The following is a 23,655-nucleotide window of genomic DNA, read 5'->3' on the forward strand; positions in this document are numbered from 1 at the left end:
TCTTCTGTTCAAAGCCCCAGGTTTCCCTCCACACAGATGTATGGGTGCTGAGACCCTTGGTACTTACTGACTTTGGGCCCGAGCTCCCTCTGGCTCTGACTGACTGTGATTCAACACCTTCAGAATAGGAACTAGCGGGACCCTAACTTCAGCCCAACACTGGAAGTCCAGCCTGGGCCACCACCCTGAACCCCCACTGGGCCACTTTCCTCAACGATTTGCTGCAATTCTACCAAGGCCTATTTCATCTCAGGTGGATAATTCCTCTCTGGGACTGTCACATCTGGGTCTTCCCCAGCACACTGGAAAGCTTAAGGGATGCTAGATGGCCCCATTGTGCCGGGAACAAAGTCACTTCCTACCACTAGAATATAAGGTGTTTCTCGCTATTTATCTGAACCACTTAAAAATAAGTTAGAGACATAAGACCTTTTTTGCTCCTAAATCCTTTATCAGAGATGTCCCCCTATATAACTATAGCATACCCAATCATTATCACACCTGAGGACTTTAACACTAATCTAATAGCAGTGCTTAGACTACAGTTCAGATTCAAATTTCCTCAATTGTCCCAAAAAATGTCATTTAGGGCTACTTTATTTTTCAGTTCAATTCAGGACCCAGCAAGGCCCAACAAAGGCACTTGGCTGCTGCTGTGTCTTCACTTTCCTAGGCTCCCTGGCTCCCTCTTTTTATTGTTTTTTCTTTTCTGGTCTGGACATTTTGGATGAATGCTTCACGGTCTGATTAGTCTTTGTGTTTCCTCCTAATTTGAGTGAAGTTCAATATTGTCAGTAAGTATCATACATGGATAATGTCCTGTCTTTCCCACTACATCTCCTCAATGCACGTGGTATCCCTTGTTCCACCACAGGTTGCTGTTTTGATTTCTTAGTTGAAGTGAAACAACTCAGATACCATCCCTCAGGAGAAAGGTTGATAGTTCTGGCAATGGCGTGCTACACAGGCATAAAAAATAAGAAAGATCTCTGTGAGTTCATGTGATTCCAAGATTTGTCTTTAAGCAACTATTTAAAAAGTGTATCCCTGACCAGTGTGGCTGGGGTGAGCATTGTCCCATACACCAAGAGGTCATTGGTTCAATCCTGGCTTTTGGGCTCGATCCCCAGAAGGGGGCATGCAGGAAGCAGCCAATTGATGTTTCTTTCTCTCCCTCTCCCTTCCTCTCTCTCTAAAATCTATAAAAACATATTTTTAAAAAGTGTAGATAGTATGCTACATTTTACAAAGGGCTAGAAATACAAATAAATGTATAAATATACTTGCTTATTTTTGCAAAAAGTAGCATATGCAAGACACCTGAAAATGAAAATGCCCCATCAGAGATAGATGGGATGGGTGGAAGACACAGGAATCAGGCTGAGATTTCTTTAAGAATTCTTCAGCATGTGGCATTAAATTTTGATATGCAAATGTTTTCCATAGTCAAAGGAGCAAAAATTAAATTTTAAAAAAGATTGAAAAGTTATTCTTACATTGACTTCACCAAGAAATAATATAACTGATTCAATGCATAGCATAACTACAAAAAAAGGAATGAAAAAAAGAACTTAACAAGAATTGCTTTCTCTTGACGGCTGCTGAGGCAGCACCAGTGCTGATGTAACAGTGAGCTCAGAGCTGCAGAGGACTGCTGTGTAAGGAATGGGTCATGGCTATCAGAGACAGAAAGAACAGAAATGGGAATGTGAGGAAGGGACACCTCTTTACTGTGTGTCAGCTAGACTTTTGATGGACATTCTAATTCTTTGTCAGAATGTACCTCATGGCATGACAATCAGTTTCGCAGACCCCATTGGTCAAATTGGGCAGGACATAAGGTTTTGTCTCAAGAAAAATATATTGCCTATGAAGCCAATTAGCATGAGTTGCCTGGGACCTGACTGGTCCTGGGGGGCAAGCAGACTGGGCCCCCAGTGGCTTTGCACCCCCTTAGGCAGCAGGCAAGGCTGTTTCAAGCTCTGTGTAGGGACAGGGCCATTGAAAGGAACTGAGGCAGCACCCGCTTCACATTGGCCCAACACTTCCACTTTCTGTAACAACTGTGCAGCAGCAACGAGGCCAAATGTCCCGGGAATGGCATTTCATCTCAACAGATGTGGCTTAGTAGCATATAAGTGGCACCTACTGAGAAGGTAATGGACTTATTTCCTGGGCTCTAAATCTTGACACAGCATTTACTATCTGGATTCAGATGAAGACCATGAAAATGTACAAACTCAGACATCTCTGTCAGACAGGCCATAAAAGGCCCGTGTTGAATAGCTTTTCAATATTCCCAGCCTCCTTTCCCCACTTTGAGAGTTAAGTGACGCCGTTAGGACTGGCAGGGCGATGGAAGAGCAGATCAGTATTATCCCTGAGTTCTGACTGAGGTTTAATGAAGAGTGAGATGCAGGCAGGCAACATACAAATCCCGGTATTTTCATAATTACAGGCAATATTTCACAGTGGGTCGTGCGTTAGCATCTCATCAGATATGCAATGCAATGGGAAAAAACTGTCATTCTCAGATTCCAACACACCTGGGTGCAATTTCCAGGTCTACCATATCCTCAGTGATACCTCAGTGACCCTGAGTGAGATGCTTACATGTTCTGAGCCTCAGTTTTCTCATCTGTGAATAGGTAACTCTCTTTCTGCTTCATGGGGTTTTTGTGAAAGTTGAATGAGGTGATAGTTAACATGATCAGTGGATGCCTGACACCTAAGAAGCATTTGACAATTGTTAACTCCTTTCTCTCTATTTCCTAAGCCAATCACTGCACGAGAGAGACAGCCACACTGCAGAGCAGGGCAAGCAAGGTAAAACAGACAAAACAGGAATAACAATTCCTAAATCATAGCTTATCAAACCTTAAAAATAATATATGTGACAGTCTCTGATCTTGACTTCATAAAACTAATCTCAAACACTATATGGGTTTCCCAAATAAAACTATTCTCTTTCCAATTTGGTCTTTTTGTCATATTTTCTCTACTCTAAATTTTCATCAACAAAATAGACTGAATTAACCAAAATGTTTTATGGTTGTGCAAAGTAAGGTTAAAGTTCTGAAAACTACATTTTAGATATAGTTCTGAAATGGAATGGCATGCCATCTATTTATCTGAAGTAAAATATGGGCACCTGAATGTGGGAAATTCTAGTCTGTGGAACTTTCATCTAAACCTGAGCCATCATGCCCTGGCCAGTGGCTCAGTTGGTTGGAGCATCTTCCCATACAACAAAAGGTTGTGGGTTCAATTCCCAGTCAGGGCACATACCTAAATTGCGGGTCTGACCCCTTTTCCTGTGAGGCACCCAAACAAGGTTTCTCTCTTGCATAGATCTCTCTCTCTCTCTATCTCTCTTTCTCTATAAATCAATAAAAACATAGCCTTGGGTGATGTAAAATAAGTACATAAATAAACCTTGGCCAACAGGTTTATTTGCACAAAGGCTCTTCCTGCATCCATACCTCCCACTGCTCATGGTGAAAAGCACCTCACCTTTTGTATGGTTTCCATGAGGTGAGCAGTTCTCACAACCCATGCCCCAGTGTTCCTGTCCACTGCTTCCAAATTTAGCCATCAACACTGACTAACACTAGAAGATATTGTGTGTGTGTGGGGGGGGGGGAGAAACAGATTCTAGGTGAATATATTTACTCTAAGATGATACATTTCAAAAAACCTTACATCAAGGTGAAAATGGTTGAAAATCGGGGTCTGAGGTGACTTGGGATGCTTGACACTGATAAAGAAATATGGGGCCGAGATTACAGATGACACATTAGCATGTTTTGTCCCCCTAGGGTATTCTTGGGGACACCAATCGATGAGTGCTTTTGATGCTCTCATGTCCTACTTAATGGAGTCATTTCAGGGGTGAATATTCTCCAAATGACATAGCGAAAAAGAGCAGCAACTATTTTGTCAGGTATAATAATAAACAACTCAAAGGGGAATGTGTGGGGATAATAATATTAGCAATAGAAGGTACATCCCAAATATTAAAATGCTGAATTATATTGCTGCTGTGGGCCCTGGCATGGAAACTCATACACTGTATAAAGCAAAACAATCACAGTGAGAATCACTTACTCCATTAGTTTACTTACTTTAAAAAAATGCATTTACATTTAAAAGACAAGGTTAATTAAGGAGTAAGTACTGAGGTCCGTGTCCACACCCAATAATACAGAAATCATGCTACACAGCTAGAAAGGTATCAACAAGATAGAGCCAGATCAAACCAAATGGGCGTTGTTGTTTGGGCAGCCTGCCCTCATGGACCTCAGAGGCCAGTGGCCTTCTGAGGGAGACTGAAGTGGCCCTGAGATGGGATGGATGGCTCCTGACAGTGTATTCTCTGCAGATACTATATCACCATGGGGGCACAGTGAGGGCCACACAACAGTGTCCCCATCACTAGCTGCATGATTGGGGCAAACATTTTATCCCCATCCTCCTCTGTTTGCTCATCTCTAAGATGGGCTCATCCCACCTGCAGAGTTGCTATAAATAGTCAACTACAATGGGCTGGGCAACATGCCTGGAGCATGGGACCCCTCCCTGAATGGGGTCCCTGGAATCAATATCTAGGGACTTCTTAATCATCCCACGCTGAATGCACATGCATCCTGAGCCATTACTGAGAGATTTCCATAGATTTCCTTGGCATGGAGTGTTCATGAGAAGTAACGAGCAGAGGACCTGCGTGTGCCAGCAGCATATGAGCAATTCAGGATCCTGTCCTCTTCCACTTTCCATTTCAGGGCAAAAGTAGTTGTGCAGTATGTGCACCCTGTCTGAAGTGTAACTCTACACAGACCTCCGAATGCAAATGAATGTTTGGGAGGTCAAGTTCACCATTATTCACCCCAAGAATGAAAACTTTGGAAGGTCCTGGAGGGAGCCTCAGAGGTGGCGGCAATGATTTATATTTAGGTAAAACCACTGACTGAAAGCACACTGAGCCTAGAATACAATCCTGGTTTCCTCCAAGAAAGTGGGGTGGTGGGAAGAATAACATGGCTTGCTTGCATCATCCAGACACAGAACAGCAACCTCTGCCCCATCAGGCCAACCATCAGGAAAGTGAAGTATTGCCAACAAGCAGAGCTGTAAATAACACAAAGTTTCCATGTATACAGAGGGGAAAAAATCTAGTGGCAATTTCAACCATTCCAAAAATTAAGCTCATAAAATATTTTTGAACAAATGACTCTGCTTTTAACAGTTATTTACTGGGTTTTATAGCCCAATGTTAACCAAAGTCATAAAAATATAATGACTTAGACTGTGCAAAAGTAACAGTGCTTTTCAATTTTCAGTCCCAGAATAGCAATGCATGGTTTGAAAGTTTAGTTGGGATTATTTGAATGTCTCCAAAATTGTGTTATGATTTGCTGTAGAAATTAGAATTAATTCAACAGAAAAATAAAAGCATGACTTCTCTCCCCTCTTTCCCAACATCAAACTGACAACACTGCCCTTTGTCCTCTCCCCCACCAGGCACCAGCCCAGCTAATGAGGCTGTCACAGGCAGGAGGCACAAACCAGAATAACTCTCCTGGAGTCACCTGACATCCAAAACAGCCATTTGTGGGATGGGTCTTCGCATAGGAGAGGTTTCTGTTTTCAGTAGCTTCCTGGCAGAATTGACTGTTACTGCTAAGAGTGGCATGAAACAGCCATTTGTGGGATGGGTCTTCTCATAGGAGAGGTTTCTATTTCCTGGCAGAATTGACTGTTACTGCTAAGAGTGGCATAAGATACAGTTGCTCTCAAGGTAGAAAATCCCGCCACCCCCTCCCCCCCCAGAAGACAGGAAGTTTGTGCATCGCCTGGAACAGGAAGCAGGAAGTGATGTTCCTGCAGGTGCCTACAGAGCCTTTCCAGCTGCTGGTAAAGGGAGAAGGGACTCAGGCAATCTGACTGGATGCCCTCAGACCAACAACTCCAACTTAGTCTTCTATGGTCCCCACCTGCTATCCTGGACCCCACCCAGTTCCTTTGCTTCTAATTTTTTCCTTGCTCACTGCAGCCCTAGCTCCCAGACCCCTGTAGGTGTGGCTCAAGGTGACAGATGGTGGATGGTCTGAAGACTCTGTTCTTAGAAAGACAGATGTGAGGGGAGGAAAGAATAAAGGCACCCATAGTGGGAGACAAACTTCCTACTAATCTTGAAGATGAGCTGAGGGATTAGCTAGCATCCTCCTAGGAACCCCAAATCTTGAGGAAGACAACAGAAAATAGCCATGAATTTTGCACAGGCACTGATGACCTGCTAGAACACAGAATAGTCCTTATCATAAATACTTTTCCAGGACCTTTCCCTCCATCCCAAGAACAACAAAATGCAGAAAGAAACCAATACTTGCCAAGCACTTGCTATGCTCCAGGGCCTGTGCTAAGAGCTGTCCCACTGCTCATCCCCTTGCATCCTTTCCTTGGGTGCTCAAGGGGATGGAAGTGCCCAGGACTCAGAATGCTGACCATTAGGTCACCTGTTAGAGAGGATAGCTGAGATTCCCAGCCACATCTTCCTGGTCCCTCGTTCCTTCTGCACCATGGCATGAGTTCTCCAGAAGGGAACACATCTTCATGACAAATGTAGGCTGAGGGGGACAATGTTTGAGCCTGGTCTGCATGCAGGGAGCAGGAGGAAGAGAACAAAGATTGAGCCCCATCTGCTTCCAAGGCTGTTGTGTATTGAAAAGGGTAGACTGAGGAGCAGTTAAACCCATGGAATCTCGCCCATTTCCCCAGGATGTGAAAGAAACAGCTCATCGAGGGATCTTCTCTATCATGCCCACAGGTGGATGCTGAGCTATTCTCGTTGTCAAACAAAACATTTTGTCCACCACAAATACCTATGTGCAGACTAAGAAAAAGTCCTTGCAAGCTTCATGAAATAAATAATCCCCACTAATATTTTCCCTGTGCACGAAATGTCTTTATCGTGATACAGCAGGTCACAGATTGCATGTTCTGTGTTGAGAGCTCTCTGAATTCCCACCTAGGAACTGAAGGCTGCAGAAAAGCTGCCACCTCTTTCCGAGTAAACAAAATTCACCTGGACACCCATTCTTAGTGCTCAGTGTGCAGAGCAGCACGGGGCCGGGGCCGGAGGGGCTGCAGCTGGAGAGGACCTTGGCATCCAAAGTCCTCTATGGAAGAGAAAAGTGGCAGAGAGAGGAACCCACTCAGGGCCGCCTCCCCCTCACCCCCAGCTGAGGTGAGGACCTGGGCCTGCTGACACCCAATGCTGAACTCTTCTTCCTATGTTACAAAAGTAAAATTATACAGGCAAGAACCTAGGCATAGCATTTTAAGAGTGTAAAGCCACCCAGCTAATAGAGACTTTTTAAAAATCTAGATTCTAGCATAATGTAATTTTAGGAAACGATTATTCTCCATATTGAACCATTAATTTATAAATGGGAAAAATTATCTTTGAGGACTATGCTTTTATGGTATTAATCAACAGATTAATAAATATGTGTGTAGCTCATCAGAGCCCCTCACTCCTGGCACTAGTGTGAAGAGGCCCCATTTAGGCCCCCAGAATCTACTGCTAGCTACAGAATTTCTAAAATCCTGCCAGAATGTCTGTCGCCCCTGAGGAAGTCATTAATGTGTCCGCTGATGCCCACTGCTGGTCTGCAGCTTCCTGGAGCAGAGACCGCATGTTCGGCCACAGTTGAACATTCAATGAGCAGCTATTGAGGTATTTGATTGATGGGTGATGAATGGATCAGCCCAGTGGGTATATGAGTGTGGAAGTTTATCACCCTTTATTGGGGCCAATGTGGATGTCTGCTTCTCCTTGGCAAAAATGGCAAAGACAAAGCTCAGAATGCCTGGCCCTTCCAGGTCCATTCTTGTGGCCAGCACTTCATTGTAGGGCTTACTGAGAGGGAGCTGTGTGGACCAGACCTGGTTCTAAAAAAATCCAGAACTTCATCCTCACCCATCCTGAGGAATCCAGGTGTCTAGATGGAGAAGAGAGAGAACAACCCAAATCTTAAGTAGCCACTGCCACTAGGCTGGGATGAAGAGAGGGCAAAATGGACGCACTTTATTAACACTGGGTGGGCCAGGGAACAGCAGTAGCTGGGCCTGCTCATGTAAATGAGGTCCAGAGGAATGACCAGGGCTCAATAATCAATTACCTCACCATCCCTGCCAACAACAGTGGACATTTATAATTCTCACTCTTCTATGCCATCTACTTGGAATTTCACAGGAACTTAAAGTCTGGGAACTCTGACCACACTGACTGCCCTAAGAAAAACTAACCTCAAGGGGCAAAGGACCCTCCTCCACTCCATCACCACCTGACTCACCAGCATTGGTGGCCCCAAGGAGGCTGCAGTTGGTCCTCAATAATTCTGGAAGGTCTTAGACCGAAAACACGCAAAGGGATGCTGGGCATGGAAAGAGTAGAGAGAGCAGGAAGGGCCAGGAGATATCAAGATGGTTCTCCTCCAACATGGTCCTCTGAGTTCAAAGGGCTCTGATTTCAGCCCAGGTGACAGGAGGACAGAGAGTCAGTGCACCCAGATTAATCAGCCCAGTTAGTTTGTGCAGGATGGTTCCACTTAAAAGCAACACTTTGAGGAGCATTTTGGCTAAATCTCTTTCTTCATCCCCCCATGACAGACCTACAATGTGCCATTGGTGCTTGAGCCAAGAAGTTTCCAGGGTCTATACTCCACAAGGCTCAACCTTGATTCTGTAATGGAAGCACCAGGACCTGAAGAGGAAAGGGAAAAGCAAGCAGTGGAATCCAGACAGGAACAGCCCCCTCCACTCCCATAGCCCCCAACAAGAGCAACCCTCTCCTCCCACAACCCTGGACTCACAGCCTGGCTCCTTTCTGGGGTAGGCAGGGTCTAATGGTCTCTCAGTTTCCTTTTTCTCTTTTCCTGTTTCACTTTTTCTAGCTCCACATGCCCTGGAAGAGGCCTGGCCTCTAGAGCTCTGAGGACATAAACATCTGTTGTTGTAAATCACCAAGTGTGTGTTGCTTTGTTCTCAGAGCCCCAAAATACTCACACATCAAGAAAGAGTTAACAGTTCCTGATCCACACTCTACTTACCCTCCCAGTGAATAAGAGGAAAACTGAAATCCATGAAAGGAGGGATTTGGGGGAGAAGGCAGTGCTTGGCCAAGGGGATGCTGTGCATTGGGGAGGGCAAGGACAGAGGGAAGAGGGGTCAGGGGAACCACTGGGAAGACTTGGGAAGTTTCTGCAGGAAGTGTACCCTCCCTCCCTAATTCAACCCTGATGAGCTACAGAAATGCAGCTTCCAATAGGAAAAAGAAGGCCCTGCTATTTGTTCTAATGTAGCTCCCTGGCTGGTGGCTGTAACTCACACATGACCATGATTCTGTTAACCACACAGGAATGTAATGCTCTGTGCCTCTCCTTCATGGCTGTTTCAATCGCTCTCTAACCACAGCACAATTTCCTCTCTTCAACAGAAGCAGAGTCAGGATAAAGGCCTGCTCTAGCTCACATGTTACGGCACCAAACACATAACACTAGTGAATGAATGATTAAGAAAGCCCATGGGATGACCACTGAAAGGAACAGTACTAGTTATGAAATCAAAGTTTATAAAACAATTTTATTTGCTCAAATTAAACAAAGGAGAATCTGTAAATAAGCAGATTGGAGGTTCAAATGTTGATGAGCTGTGATTGTTCATGTCCATGGTGGGGCAACCTCAGATGCTGCAGAACCTCCGGATCCTGCCAAAGGCAGTTTCAAAATCCAAATATCCACGGCAGAATCTGGCTATAGGACACTGGAAGGTTTTAACTTGAGACTGTGTTTTCTATCCATCATAGCCCTTTTGTGATGACTATATAATATCTCTGTGAATGTCTTTATAATAAGCTTCCATATTAATTTGAAGAAATCATATGATGTGCTGCTTGCCGATTATAACATAATTCTGTAATACAAATTAGACCAGGCTTCAATGTCTTTGAAACGTAGTGTATTAAAATGGTACGTACAGGTTAAAAGATACAGATTCAGAACACCAGGATTTACAAGAATTATCACACAGACTTTGATAGAGCCCTGGACTGATTCAAAAGAGCAAGTTTCATATGAAGCTGTCTCATTCCCTTTGAAAGTGCCTTGATCTCCGCACAGTCATCTATTAATTATATTACAGATAAGGTAAATAAAAGTGTTGCAATATGGAGATCACAGCCTTCTTTTTTCTTGTGGAGACGAAAGGTATGGCTCCTGTGAAGTCTGTGGGCAATGAGGGATGATAAAGGTATTCTAGAACCAAAAGGCTGTATTTATTTTGACACATGATGGAAAGATCTGAAGTTCAAGAGCTGAAAGGGAGCAGCACAGATGCGGCCTGAGGAAGGAGATCCAGGGAGGATCCAGATCTCAGACCGCAGCACGCAGTTGGGGAAATCTTAGTTTTAGGGATATTTTGATTGTTGCTGTTGTTGTTTATATTTTAGTAAATTTTATTTTTAGAGTAATTTTCATTTCACAGTAACATTGAATGGAAGTGCAGCAAGTTCCCATATACCCTGCCTCACACATGCACAACTTTCCCCTCCATCCACATCCCACACCAGAGTGGTGTCTTATTACTCTCAATAAACTTACATGGATGAGTCATTATCACCCAAATCCATAATTTACATCAGGTCTTTTAAAATTACTTCAATTATACAAATCATGGTATATGCCCTAAACAGTGATAGAGTATCCTCCACATCTGTGCCTGCACTGGGCAGACATGAGATATTCCCCAGGGGCCCCATCACTCACAACCACATGTTCAGTGGGTGTGTTACTGATGTTTTCCCATAGCTAAAGAGATTGGAAATCTCTGTTCTAAAATTTTAGGGGGGGAAATACCTTCCCTGAACTATGAATTAGAATTTTAGAATCTCCATAATAACTGATCAATGTGATTAGTCAGATTTGTCTTTTGGGAAAATGAGGAGAGTCAAGGATGAGTCTTAAGTTTGGGCCCGAGCCCTTTGATCTTTACACCCTCAGCACCTGGCCCAGAAGCTGATACATAACAGTTTAAATAAGTGTTTGTTGATTGAATGGGTCTTATGTTTCTGTTTATGCCCCTGATTTTGGGTTCAGTCATCTCACCTATATTAAATCTTGGTGTGGGTGCATTTGCTTCTACTTCTGACATTCCTGATTTTATATGTATAATTTATCAACCTTCTGGTAGGTGTGTCTTTACTGTAAGCATCTGAGGTCATTTTTAGAGATAGATGGAGAAGAGGAAATAAACAAGCAAATGTATGCTTCAGGTATCGACATTAGGCAGAACGTATTGCATTTAAGTAGAAGTCAAGTTCACAGCCTTGTGTTTAACTGTAAGTGATTATGGTTTTTGATTGCTTCAGCTTGATGTGCCTTACAGAGCTATTCAGAAACCCCACTCCTTTTGGGCTCTAGGGGGCTCTGAATGAATTATCTCCTCACACAGGGTTTCCCGTGACTCATGGACTCATTCATTCTGCATGTGCATGTCAGGTGCTTGCACAGTCCAGATGCCAGAGGGAAACTCTGGACCAGAGAGCCCTGGCCCCGACCCAGAGGGTGGGTCCTCAGTCTCCCTGGAAACGGATAGTGAGTTAAAAGGATCGTGAAGCTGGTGGTTGTGAATCTGTGCAAATGATTTAGTAGAGTCAGGATGAAAATGTTTCCAGAAAATAAGTTTTACCAAAAAGCAACTCAGGGCCAATGTTGGACAATGTTAATGCATATTTCAGGTTAAAAAAAAAAAGAATTGTTTAGAGGATTGAGAAAGAAATGATTACTTCTGGACAAAGACTTTTCTACCACTGTCTTAGAAACCATGAAAGTGAAGACAGTCATGGGAACAATGGAAGGGTAAGAAGTGGCTACAAAGCCAAACCCTGGGCCTTGGAGAATGAAGAGGATGGGCCATGGCAGTCAAGTGATGAAGAGTCTAAAGGAGGCTGGCTGACTTCTGTGATGCCCACATCGAGTTTTGTGTTGCAATGTTGAGGAGAGCTGGGGAGGAAGATGGTGCCCACTCGAGGCTTCCCTCTTTCAGCCAACCAGCTCACATCTGTAAGGAAAACCTCTGGAGTTTGGAGATGTCCATCTCCACACAAAGAGAAGTGAGAAGAAAGTCATACTTCCTTGAATCTCCATCACCTTCCAAAAAATCCCAAATAAAAATAAGTGAAATAAAGTGCTTGCCATGGAAACACAGCTTCAGGACCTGACTTCGGTGCTGCTTCTACCCATAATGCCACTGAGCTCCAGCCTGGACATTCCAGAACAATCTGAGACTGATCACCCCATTGCTTCATAAAAGTGGAAAGCCTGAGACCCCAGGAAGATGTGGAAAAATCTTTGATTACCTCTGTATACACACCATCACCATATAGGCGATGGGGTGCCTATTAACTCACTGATTAAATAGGTGTCTACTCGCCATGCAAAACTGCTTTGTCGTTATGGCGTTTTGTTTTATTTATGTTTTGTTTATGCCAAGCCATAATGATAAAGTGCAACAATTATCCATTTGTAGATACAGAGAACCCAATTTCATAAAGATTTGTTTAGCTAGCTAATTAATCTTGATCTTTTCATTAGGAGGGGGAAAAAGCTAAGTGAATTCCAGTTGACTACAGTGGACACAGCCTAGGATGCTTTATAATCTCACAGCCGTCTCTTATCAATGCAACGATGACATTTTGGATGAAAAAATCAATGTTTCCCTTTGCTCCTTTTAACCTATTGAGCCATCTCCTTCCTTTCCCAGACTCAGATAACATAACTCACCATGAAAGCCAGACAGAAACGGCCTTGGGCATGTCCACAGGAAACTCAAATCTATGCCATAACACAAGGGCTGTGTCCTCCTGCAAAGCCTGTGTTACCCTAGTGACCCAATCACACCTTTCAATTCTCCTCATTAATTCTTAAAACTCCCCAGGTAAAGAATCAAGTTGTTTCTGTTAATAATGCAAGAAGGAATGAGTGCCAGGTGGGCAGTTCTGGGGAGAAGGGTTACAACTCTATTAAATGGATGCCCAAACATGCTTGGGCACTAACTGCTGAGGGCAATGTGACGTGTGTGATGACCTCTCTGCTTGTCAACTGAGCGTGTATCAGCCACAGGTGCTTTTCCAAGCTCCAGGCCCTTTCCCCCTCCCAACACTGACATAAAAAGAGCCTGAGCACTCAGCGTAGGGGTACGGGAAGGCTCGAGCCAGCAGCAGGGATGTGTGGTGGACATAGTGATGCCATTCAGATGCCCCATGAGGACCACTGGAACTCTCCTGGTTATTGAGTCCTTCCCAGACAGCCTCAGCCTTTGGGTCTCCATCTGCCTGAGAGAGCACTTCACCCAAAGTAAGCCCCCCCGGTGACTCCATCATAGAATGTATTGAAAAGACAAAAACCAGGCCCTTGCCCCATCCCTGTGAGCACCCTTCTGATCTCCCCTGAGGCTGGCTTCCTGCCTCTGCAAAGATGTTCATCCACAGGGCACATCCATCTTCATCTCAGTATAAGTTGTCCTGCATGAGGTTCAAAGCATAATTCCACCATCTATAAACTGTGTCCCCTGGGCAAGTTGCCCGCCTTGAAGAGCACTTCACCCAAAGTAAAGCCCCCCGGTGACTCCATCATAGAATGTATTGAAAAGACAAAAACCAGGCCCTTGCCCCATCCCTGTGAGCACCCTTCTGATCTCCCCTGAGGCTGGCTTCCTGCCTCTGCAAAGATGTTCATCCACAGGGCACATCCATCTTCATCTCAGTATAAGTTGTCCTGCATGAGGTTCAAAGCATAATTCCACCATCTATAAACTGTGTCCCCTGGGCAAGTTGCTTAGTCTCTTCTCACTGCAGTTTCCTTATCTGTAGAGTGGGAATAACAATGGTGCCTACTTCTTAAGGTGGCCATGATGATGCACGACAGTGCTTGTTACTCCTCCCGCCATCCAGGAATTGAAATGCTAAACATATATTAGTTACCACTGCATACAAGATTGTGTGGGGGCCTGAGCCAGTTATTGCTGTAAAGGGCAGGCTTTCCTCCCATTTCTGACATGGACACTTCATGCCCTTTCTTATAAACCCGTGAAAAGTGTGTGTGTGTGTGTGTGTGTATGTGTGTGTGTGTGTGGTGTTTTTGTTGTTGTTGTTGATGATGTTGTTTTATTTCTGTCAAGTGACACCATTAGGAGCTCATAATGATAGGAATAGGGTAGTATGAGTTAGATTTTTAAAAATCCCTCCCAGGCTACCAGTACCACTCAGTAGAGAGACAAGGGGAGGGGGCGGGGAGGTGTTAAAGGTTTTCACAGTGATCTGAGTAAAAGATGGTGGATGGGACCAGGGCCAGAGTGGTAGATGGGGTGGGGAAAGGGTCAGAAGTGGTGGGATTCGGGGGTGATGTTGGATGTAGAGACAACAGGGCTTACTGACCTACAGGCTGTGGGGTGAAGGAAAGAGAAAGGTTGAAGATAGCCCCTAGGTTCCTGCACACCTGGGGGAGCAGCAGTCTGGTTTCTTTCACAGGGGACAGGTATGGGGCAGCTCTGAGGTGGAGGAGATCAAGGACTCCCCATGAACACTTTAGTTAGACACTCAACCTGGAGACCTTCAAGGGGCAGTGAGTGAGACCCAGGCGACAGGGCACATATCTGGGCTCATCTGCACATCGATGCTATTTAAAGTCATTAAGTGGATGAGATCACCTAGGGAGAGTAGAACTAGAGACAGGAGATGATCCATTAAATGTCCCAGAATCAGTGGCCAGGAAGGCCAATAGAAATGCCTAGAAGGAGATGGCCAGTGTGTGGGAAAGGGTAGGGGAAGTAAGCCATCCTGGGAGCCAAGTTGGAAAGCGCTTTCCAGCTCCCAGGACTCAGAAGGTCAGCTCTGCCAAATGTGCAGAGAGGCAGAAGGGAACGGAAGCAAAGGGACAATGAACTATCCTGTTTGCACAATGGAGGTGTTGGTGAGCTCGGTGGGAGCTGGGTAGGTGCAAGATCATGACTACAGCCTCATTGGAGGGAACTTGGAAGAGAATGGATGGTGGAAAAGTAGACACTGAGTTAGAGAAGTTTTTGAATGTGTTTTGAACGAGGACACAGTTAAATGGGGACATGAAATTAAGACAGCAGGGCATTTGTTTGTTCCTTTTAGAAGGGAGATATTAGAGTATTATGTTCGTATGCAGATGAAAATGACACAGGAGAGAGAAAAAATAAACATAATGTAGAAAAGAAAAGCTGTGCATGGCAAAGCCAGTTGAGTCTTTAAAGGAAGGAAGGACACAGGGTCCCCAGCAGTGAGGGGATCTGGTCTCAGGCAGGGACACTTCCTCCCCTTCCCCCCATCACAGGAAAGGGTAGATCAGTGGTAACTAATGAAGGGGTCCCAGGCTCAGACAAGGAGGTTCTTGTCTGATTAGGGGGGAGTGGGAGTTTTGAGGCTTTAAGAGGGAGATATGTGAAGTTGCTGCATTCATGGGAGAGCAAATCCATAAGGTATAAAGACTGGAGACTGTACTTCCATTTCAACAATGGCTCACCATGGCCAACCAAGGGCTTTAAAGGGCTCCCCATAGGAGTACTGTTCTTCAGTGTGTCCTTTCTTGCTCCACATCCTTCAGTAGGTAGGATGGCTAGAAGGAAAAAGTGGATGGACACTATGACTAACACCTCAGCCACTCTGCCCACCTGCCCACCTGCCCCAGAGACACTCCCTCCCTCCTGAAGACAGAGTTCTCTGGCTACCTCAAACCTTACAGAGCAAGATGCTTGCCTTTGTGGTATGCATGACAAGCTCCACATGGCATGGGTCAGTGTGACCCCAAAAGAGTAATTTCCCTGCATTCTCATGAGGGTTGTTATCCATCCTTGATGCACACCCACAATGGTGTGAGAGTGGATCTGAACATGACCTCCTCGTGCTCGCCCTGCACCTCCCGCATGGACTGGAATGTGTCCACATAGGAATTGTGCCTGTTTTTAAAGGACATTCTGGGTATAAATCTCAATCTCAGAAAAATCCTGTGCAATTATGTTTGTAGCTTGAAGGGGAATTTATTCCAGAAATATTTGCAATATTACATTTTTTTCTGGTTACAGAACTCCTCTTTCTCATTAAAAAATGATGGCCCAGCCCTAGCTGGTTTGGCTCAGTAGATAAAGCATCGGCCTGCATTCTCTCTCATCATTAATGTTTTAACTCTCTCTCCCTCTCCCTTCCTCTCTGAAATCAATAAAAATATATTTTTTAAAAAATGATGGCCCAGCCCTAGCTGGTTTGGCTCAGTAGATAAAGCATCGGCCTGCATTCTCTCTCATCATTAATGTTTTAACTCTCTCTCCCTCTCCCTTCCTCTCTGAAATCAATAAAAATATATTTTTTAAAAAATGATGGCCCAGCCAGCATTGCTCAGTGGTTGAGCGTCAACCTATGGACCAAGAGGTCATGGTTCAATCCCTGGTCAGGGCACATGCCCTGGTTGTGGGTTCGACTCCCAATGGGTATTATACAGGAGGCAGCCGGCCAATGATTCTCTCTCATCATTAATGTTTTAACTCTCTCTCCCTCTCCCTTCCTCTCTGAAAACAATATATATATATATATATATTTAAATGTCAGATGGGTGTTTAAATGTATTGTAGTAATCATATGGGGTGGGGACCAGAGAGCCTTTCCAAGGGCTTCCCAAAGAGGGAAAAGGCAACTGGTCAGTCTTGCATCTTTGTGCGTCTTCACAGCCCCAGTGTAAAGTGTGAGTTAGCCCTGGTTTCATTCATAGCCTTGACCTGGTATTTTCTTGCAACTGATTTAAAAGACATCAGCTCCTGCAAGCTCCTTGGTGAGAAATTAGGCAAAACTTTGAGAAGAAAACAGGAGAGAAAGAATTATGCCAAGACAGACCTGGGAAGGAAAGCAGACCCCAAATGGCAGCTTTTCCCCCTTTCCTCAGCAAAAGCAACAGACCCTCTGGTTCTTTGCTCCTCAGTGCCTGGCCTGCCATTGAGTTTTACGTGGTGCCTGTGAGTTGACATCAGGACAGTGAGTGGCCAGTCTGCAGGTGGGCCTGGGTCACATACATGTCTGGTGAGAACTGCATCATAGGTGGTAGTGGCCGTTGCTTTCATGGCTCCTCCTGATCCAGGCCAACCCCAGAGCCCTCACCACAGGGGAATGGTTCCCATGGTGTACATTCCTACCCTGTTGATGCTCCTCAGCCTTCCAGAAAACAGACCATGGGTGGAGACGTCCCTTCTCATCCTGGGTAGTTTATACATGAGCTGTGTTATCTCCTTTTGTTCTCCTGCTCAGAGACTATGGAACAGGATAAAACTCCATGGCATGGAATTACAGTGTGAGGCAGGCGCTGCTCTCTGAGGAGCCTGTCCCACGTGGGTCGTAAGGTTTCCAGAAGCTGCCTCACACTTCAAAGTTCCTTTCAGTCCCCATCCAAAAAACATGACGTCAAGACAGATTTATTTTGATTTGGTAACATTCCTGTTTGATGTACATGCCAGTTGTAAGGAAATTTGCATCACCACCTTTTTGCAATGATTAATTACAACAATAATTGTAACTGGACACAGTAATTGGGAGGATGTACATGCCAGTTGTAAGGAAATTTGCATCGCCACCTTTTTGCAATGATTACAACAATAATTGTAACTGGACACAGTAATTGGGAATCAGGTAGAATTTAGGGGCCTTTGACTCCCTGTGAGCTAAACACCCTTATTGGAGATGATCCCAAGGGTAAAGTCCAAATACCACCTCACTGTTGCCACTCTGGGCTAAAGCCAAGCACAAAGGCCTGGCGCAGGCTGGTGTGGGGAGGACTTGTTCCTTCTCTCTTTGCTGTACTTCAAAATGCCCACCAGCCATTACCAAGTGGGTGGGTCCTCAGAGCAGAAAGGACAGCAGCCCAAGAGACATGAGTTTGGATGAACACAGAGCATTCATTCTCCAACAGGGACATCTCAAAACTCTGTAGAGAGCTGGTGTCTGGAATATAGACAGTGATGAAGCAAGCAAGGTCATGAACTGAGAAGCCCCTGGGAGTGGCCACCTGTGCACCCTCAAAGGCAGGTGCAGATCAAGCTTGCCAAGTTAGAGGGCATAGGAGACACTAACTGGATGGACACAGAGATAACACAGTGTATCCTCAGAAGTCCTTTGGAGAAAATACATTTTACTTTGTGGCTTAATGTTATTTGCCACTGATGAAAGCCTATGCTGGAATCAGGGAGCCTCAACCACCCAAGCTTGGGTGTTTGGGGAATCCTCCCATAACAGAAAGTTGGTCTCTAACCTAATCTCCATTGTAATAGATCACATTTGTGTCCACAAAGTTATTCACCCTTCAACTCATCCTTAGGGTCAAAGACGCATTGCCCCCAAATAAGATTACGCAAGCATCCTTATATGATTGACATAACATTTCCATCTATGAGAAAGATCAGCTGTCTATCTGAATTGGGAACTGGCTCGTCTTCCATCTACTATGGTGCATTATTAAAAATAGACTCGTAAAACTTTAATATTTATTTCATGTTCTGTTATTAGGACACACATCTTGGACACATCACCAGAGATGAGAAAGAAATAAATTATTGTACTTATTTTGTAGTGACCTGAATTTAGCATCAGATGTGAAAGTCATGACATGAAGTTTTGGTAGAGAGATAAAAGCTGGACCACATGCCGCACGATATCCGTGGCAGATGTGATCTTCAGAGGGGCGATGGCATTTCCTCCAAACGGGTGGATGTGCTCCTCCAACGTGGATGTTAACATGATTAGCAATGAAAGTATGCTTTGTTCCCTTGCCTTCACATGGTCTCAATATTGGCAGTTATCGTTTACTTGTATTTTTTAAATCAAACATGATCCCGTCCCATGGACAGATGCTGCCTCGGTGCCATTTAGAGCTCAACCATACAGACATACAGACGGCAGTTCATAAATTTCCAGGTCCATGTGCTAAAAATAAGTGCAGTGGGGTCTATGCTTTTCCTTTTTACTTAATCCAACTATATACCTATGCATCCGTGCATTCCTACGCATACATTGAATAACTGACTTTCTCTGTTGGTTCCTATGGTTTTCGGCCCTAGGACAATTTTTCTTAGCGCCCACACCCCCTACGCATAGCTGTCTGCCCCCAGATACCCATTAACTGACTGCAAACACAACTTTATTGAGAAATGACTGCAAGTTTATTAAGCAACTGGATTTACAGGCAATAACATAATCAATATAACATTAATATAGCACATAATTAAATAAGATTCCGACAAGGTCCTGCCTATATCCTGAAATATACAGAAGTTAATTGTTTTCACCGATGGCATTAACCGGAGGGATTTGGAACTAATCTTGGAAGAACAGAATCCCTGGTTGTTCTTATTTTTAAAGTATTTCATGGATGCGAAGAGGAAGCCATCCCCACACCCACAGGAATGCTGTATCAGCAGGAGCCCCTGAAAACCTCTCTCTCCCAGGCCCTGGGGGACGGCAGTCCCTTGGCTGACTGATGCTCTCAGGATGGATGAAAGGGCAAAATGCAAGTAACAAATTACATGTAATGTGTTTCTCACCAGTAGAAAGCGGGCCGACCACCGCAGGCTCTTGGACAGCTACCACAGAATGGGCCCCATCTGCTCCAACATGGAAGCACACAGACTGCTGGAGTGAACCCAACGGTGTTGTCTCCAGTCATGTGTTCACGTTTAAAATCAGGGAAATCCCTCAGAATGCTCTGCAATGGGCCCAGAAAGCAAAATACTAAGAGAAGGAAGCACGTGAAGTGAAGTGGAAAGGAGCATGGCATTTGAAAGATAAACACTGTGGACAGGAGTGTCCTAGAGAAGGAGGCCATTCACTTGCTGCCTCCACACACCTCTCACTTAGCTCCACGTGGCTCCCCAGGGAGCTCCTTGCCTCTGTAATTTCAGTCACTTGGAACTCACTGCTCTCACATTCTGTTCCCCTCATTAGCACCTCTCCTGCCACCAAAATGAAGTGTTTACGCTAAAGCCAGTGTTGTTCTCAAATACAGGAGTGTACAAAACCATCTGAAAACCACTTAGCACAAAGTACAACTAGACATGATGAGGAAACTGAGGTGGTGTCATCACTCGTACCCAGGATCCCTTCCATGGCACCGACTGGTTGCTCTGCAGAAAGACCCCACCTGAGAAGGTCTGAGTCTCAGAGGAAAAGCAAAGCACCGGAGGCCTCGGAACACATATAGATACCAAGCCCGGGACTGATCGACACAAAGCAGTTGCTATGAGCTGGACTGATTTCAGAAGCTCGTGTGAAGTCTGTCTGAGAATGTCCTGGAGGCTCAGGATTTCAGGAACAAGAAGCTGCTCACATGCATTGGGCATAGAGATGATGTTGTCTGGATCTGGACCACAGTGATGGTGAGTCAGCATCATAACAGCAAAGTCAACCAGGCCGGGAGGCACTGGGAGGCCGGGAGGCTGAGATGACACAGATGCCAGCCACTCTGGCCCAATTCTAACTGAAATGAAAACTGCCTGATGGATCATGCCAGTCACAGGGGATGAAGGCTGACCCCAGGACAAGAGGAATAGGTGAGTCCACTTGAGGCAGAAGTTGAATCTGCGGTGCGTGGGCCAAGCCCTGGAGACCAGGAGGCGGCTGCTGACTCTGCAGCTACACCCACTTCACTCCACATCTCCCCAGCTTCCACCTCTCTGGTCAATGCAGGTATCTCCACCTCCTGAAGTCCTGTGGGATGTGCTGACACAGGGCCTCAGGTGTCCTTGTACAAGGTCACATGCTTACACTGACTGGACCTTCTTCCTTCTCAGCATCCTCGGACAGAGATTTGTGGGTCCTGAGAATGTTCACTTGACCTTGTGGGATTCATTCTCCTACCTTTAAACTGAGGCTTTTGGACCAGGAGTCTATGAATATGAGACAGAAAGTTTGGGATATGAAACTTTCCCCAGGTAAACACAGCTCCACTCTGATAAATAGGGATGTGGGCTTAAACTATGGGGTTGGCAGCTACACTGACCACATTAGCAATGCTGACCCTTCCCTCCTGTTCTGCACCTTCCCCAGGCCACCACGGGCACACGCGCGGGCGCAAACATCACACACACACTTCATTTCAGTAAATTATAAGCACTTAAAATTGAGGTACCATTTAGAATTTCAGTAGATCTCTCACATCACAGCACAAAATTTACAGTCCTGGGGTGGATAGGTTGTGCCACCACTTCCTCCGAGTCCATGGTCTGCACTCACTGGCTCCCACGAAGCCTTGGGAACAGCCTGGACACATTCAGGGATGCTCTGCTGGTGTGACAGGAGCCACAGTAGGTTTGGGAGAGAGAGGCAAAGAGACGGGGGGTGGGGGGGACCTGGAGGAGAGCAGGATCCCTAGCCTCAGTGGAAGGGAGACCCGGGAACCAGGAAGCTGGAAGGGATTGCACGGTTTTCAGAACCATGAACACCCTGCTGCAAATGGCTGTGTCTGTGAAAAACAAGTGACTTCTTCCCCACAGACAGAATGTGGGACATGACATGCCAGCTTGTCCTATTTAGGCATAAAAAGACATCAGTAAGAACAAAATAGCATTGCCTACTGATGCCAGAAAAATTACAACCAGATTTTGAAGACACTGGCTTTGGGATGGACCAGCTCCATCCCCAGGGATTAGTGGAGGGTCTGAGGGTAATGGAGGTTGATCATGGAACAGGAAGCTCTTCCAGATGGAGGCACACATCGTGGGGCAGTTTCCAAAGAGCCCTAAAACCTGGGAAGGGTGGGAAGAGCCAGAACCTTCTCCTGTTCTAGTGGAGGGGATGCATTCAGGCAGTACAGAGGGTGGTGAGAAACCTGGGCTTCGAGGTGCTTCATCACCCTAGTCTCCTCACTCTTAAAATTTAGTAGATACTAACTCTAACCTCACTGCCTCATCAGGGGATTAAATCTTCTACTGCATGTAAACTATAAGTAGCACCTGGCACCCAACAATTGCTCATTAAATGTCAGGAATTCTGTTTATCTTCATTCAGGTTGAAGATAATAGTTTTTACTCATGAGTTCTGATACCCCAAGTTCACCGCTGTCTCCTCTGCTTGCCTACGTTTGTGTATCTGGCTGACAGGCACACCCAGGAAGGCATTTGGAAGTCATCTCAAAGCTGCACAATGGTAGCCTAGGTTTTAATTACCCATCATATGAATCGCTTCTACCATAGCACTTGGCCCCAGCACTGATCTCTGGCTTACCAAAACGGGAATTACATCAGCGAAATTCTATCCACCAGTGGAATTTCCAGGGAGCATTTGTGTCTATCTGAATGATGATGACCATCACCCCCAAATCAGAGGTCAGCAGTTACTGCCATCTTCCCTGGCAGTTCCTCACCTCTCCTTCCAAGATTAACATGTTCCTAACATGAAAAAGACATTTTTACCAGATTGATACTTCCTGAAATGCATGAGTTAAAGATGTGCAACGTGGGATGTCAGGGTAAGGGGGCATGTGACACTCAGGAGACGCACCCTTCGGCTGCTGGCTGCTGGCGGGAAGAGAGAGCAGAGATTTCTGAAGCCTCAGAGGCATTCCTGCACATCAAAAGCGATTCAAAATGAAGAGCTGATTCTGATAATTGTAAATAGATCAGAAACATGTGCATTGAGTCCATCCCCTTAAATTATGGCTGGGTGTGCCCAACTGCACAGTGTTTGAACACCTCAAACTTTCTAAAAATATTTGGGGTTCAAAGTAAGCCTTTTAAGGAAAATCAAAGCCACATGTTTCTGACTCATTTATACATAGCTTATCAAAATGGTGTTTGTTTTTAACAGATATTTGATGTCTGAGATTTGGGATCTTTCTTAAAGTTAAAAAACAACAACTTCTTTCTTAGTAATGGGAAGAAGTATTTCCCCAGAGAAAATGAACGTCAGTCTCTAAAGATTAAGCTAGTTTCAAACTTGGCCAATAAACTTTTCTCTGTGTTTGTCTGTTTGTTTTTGTTAATTCTCACCAGTGGATATATTTTCCATTGATTTTTTTTTTTTTTTAGAGAGAGTGGAAGAGAGGTTGCAGGGGGAATGAGAGAGAGAGAGAGAGAGAGAGAGAGAGAGAGAGAGGAGGAGGAAAAATACATCGATTAATTGCCTCATGCACACACCCAGACCTGGGCAGCAGCGGAACCTGCAACCCAGGTACATGCCCTTGACTGTGAATCGAACCGGAGACCCTTTGGAGTGTGAGACCAACACTCTAACCCAGGGGTGGGCAAACTTTTTGACTCGAGGGCCACAATGGGTTCTTAAACTGGACTGGAGGGCCGGAACAAAAGCATGGATGGAGTGTTTGTGTGAACTAATATAAATTCAAAGTAAACATCATTACATAAAAGGGTACAGTCTTTTTTTTTTTTAGTTTTATTCATTTCAAGCGGGCCGGATCTGGCCCACGGGCCGTAGTTTGCCCATGGCTGCTCTAACCAGTTAACCACACTGGTCAGTGCTCTTCATCTTTATTTTTAAACTAGAGGCCTGGTGCACAAAAATGTGTGCACGGGGGGGGGGGGGCC

This window comes from Myotis brandtii, unplaced genomic scaffold (genome assembly GCF_000412655.1).
Source record: "Myotis brandtii unplaced genomic scaffold, ASM41265v1 scaffold115, whole genome shotgun sequence".
NCBI lineage: Eukaryota > Metazoa > Chordata > Mammalia > Chiroptera > Vespertilionidae > Myotis > Myotis brandtii.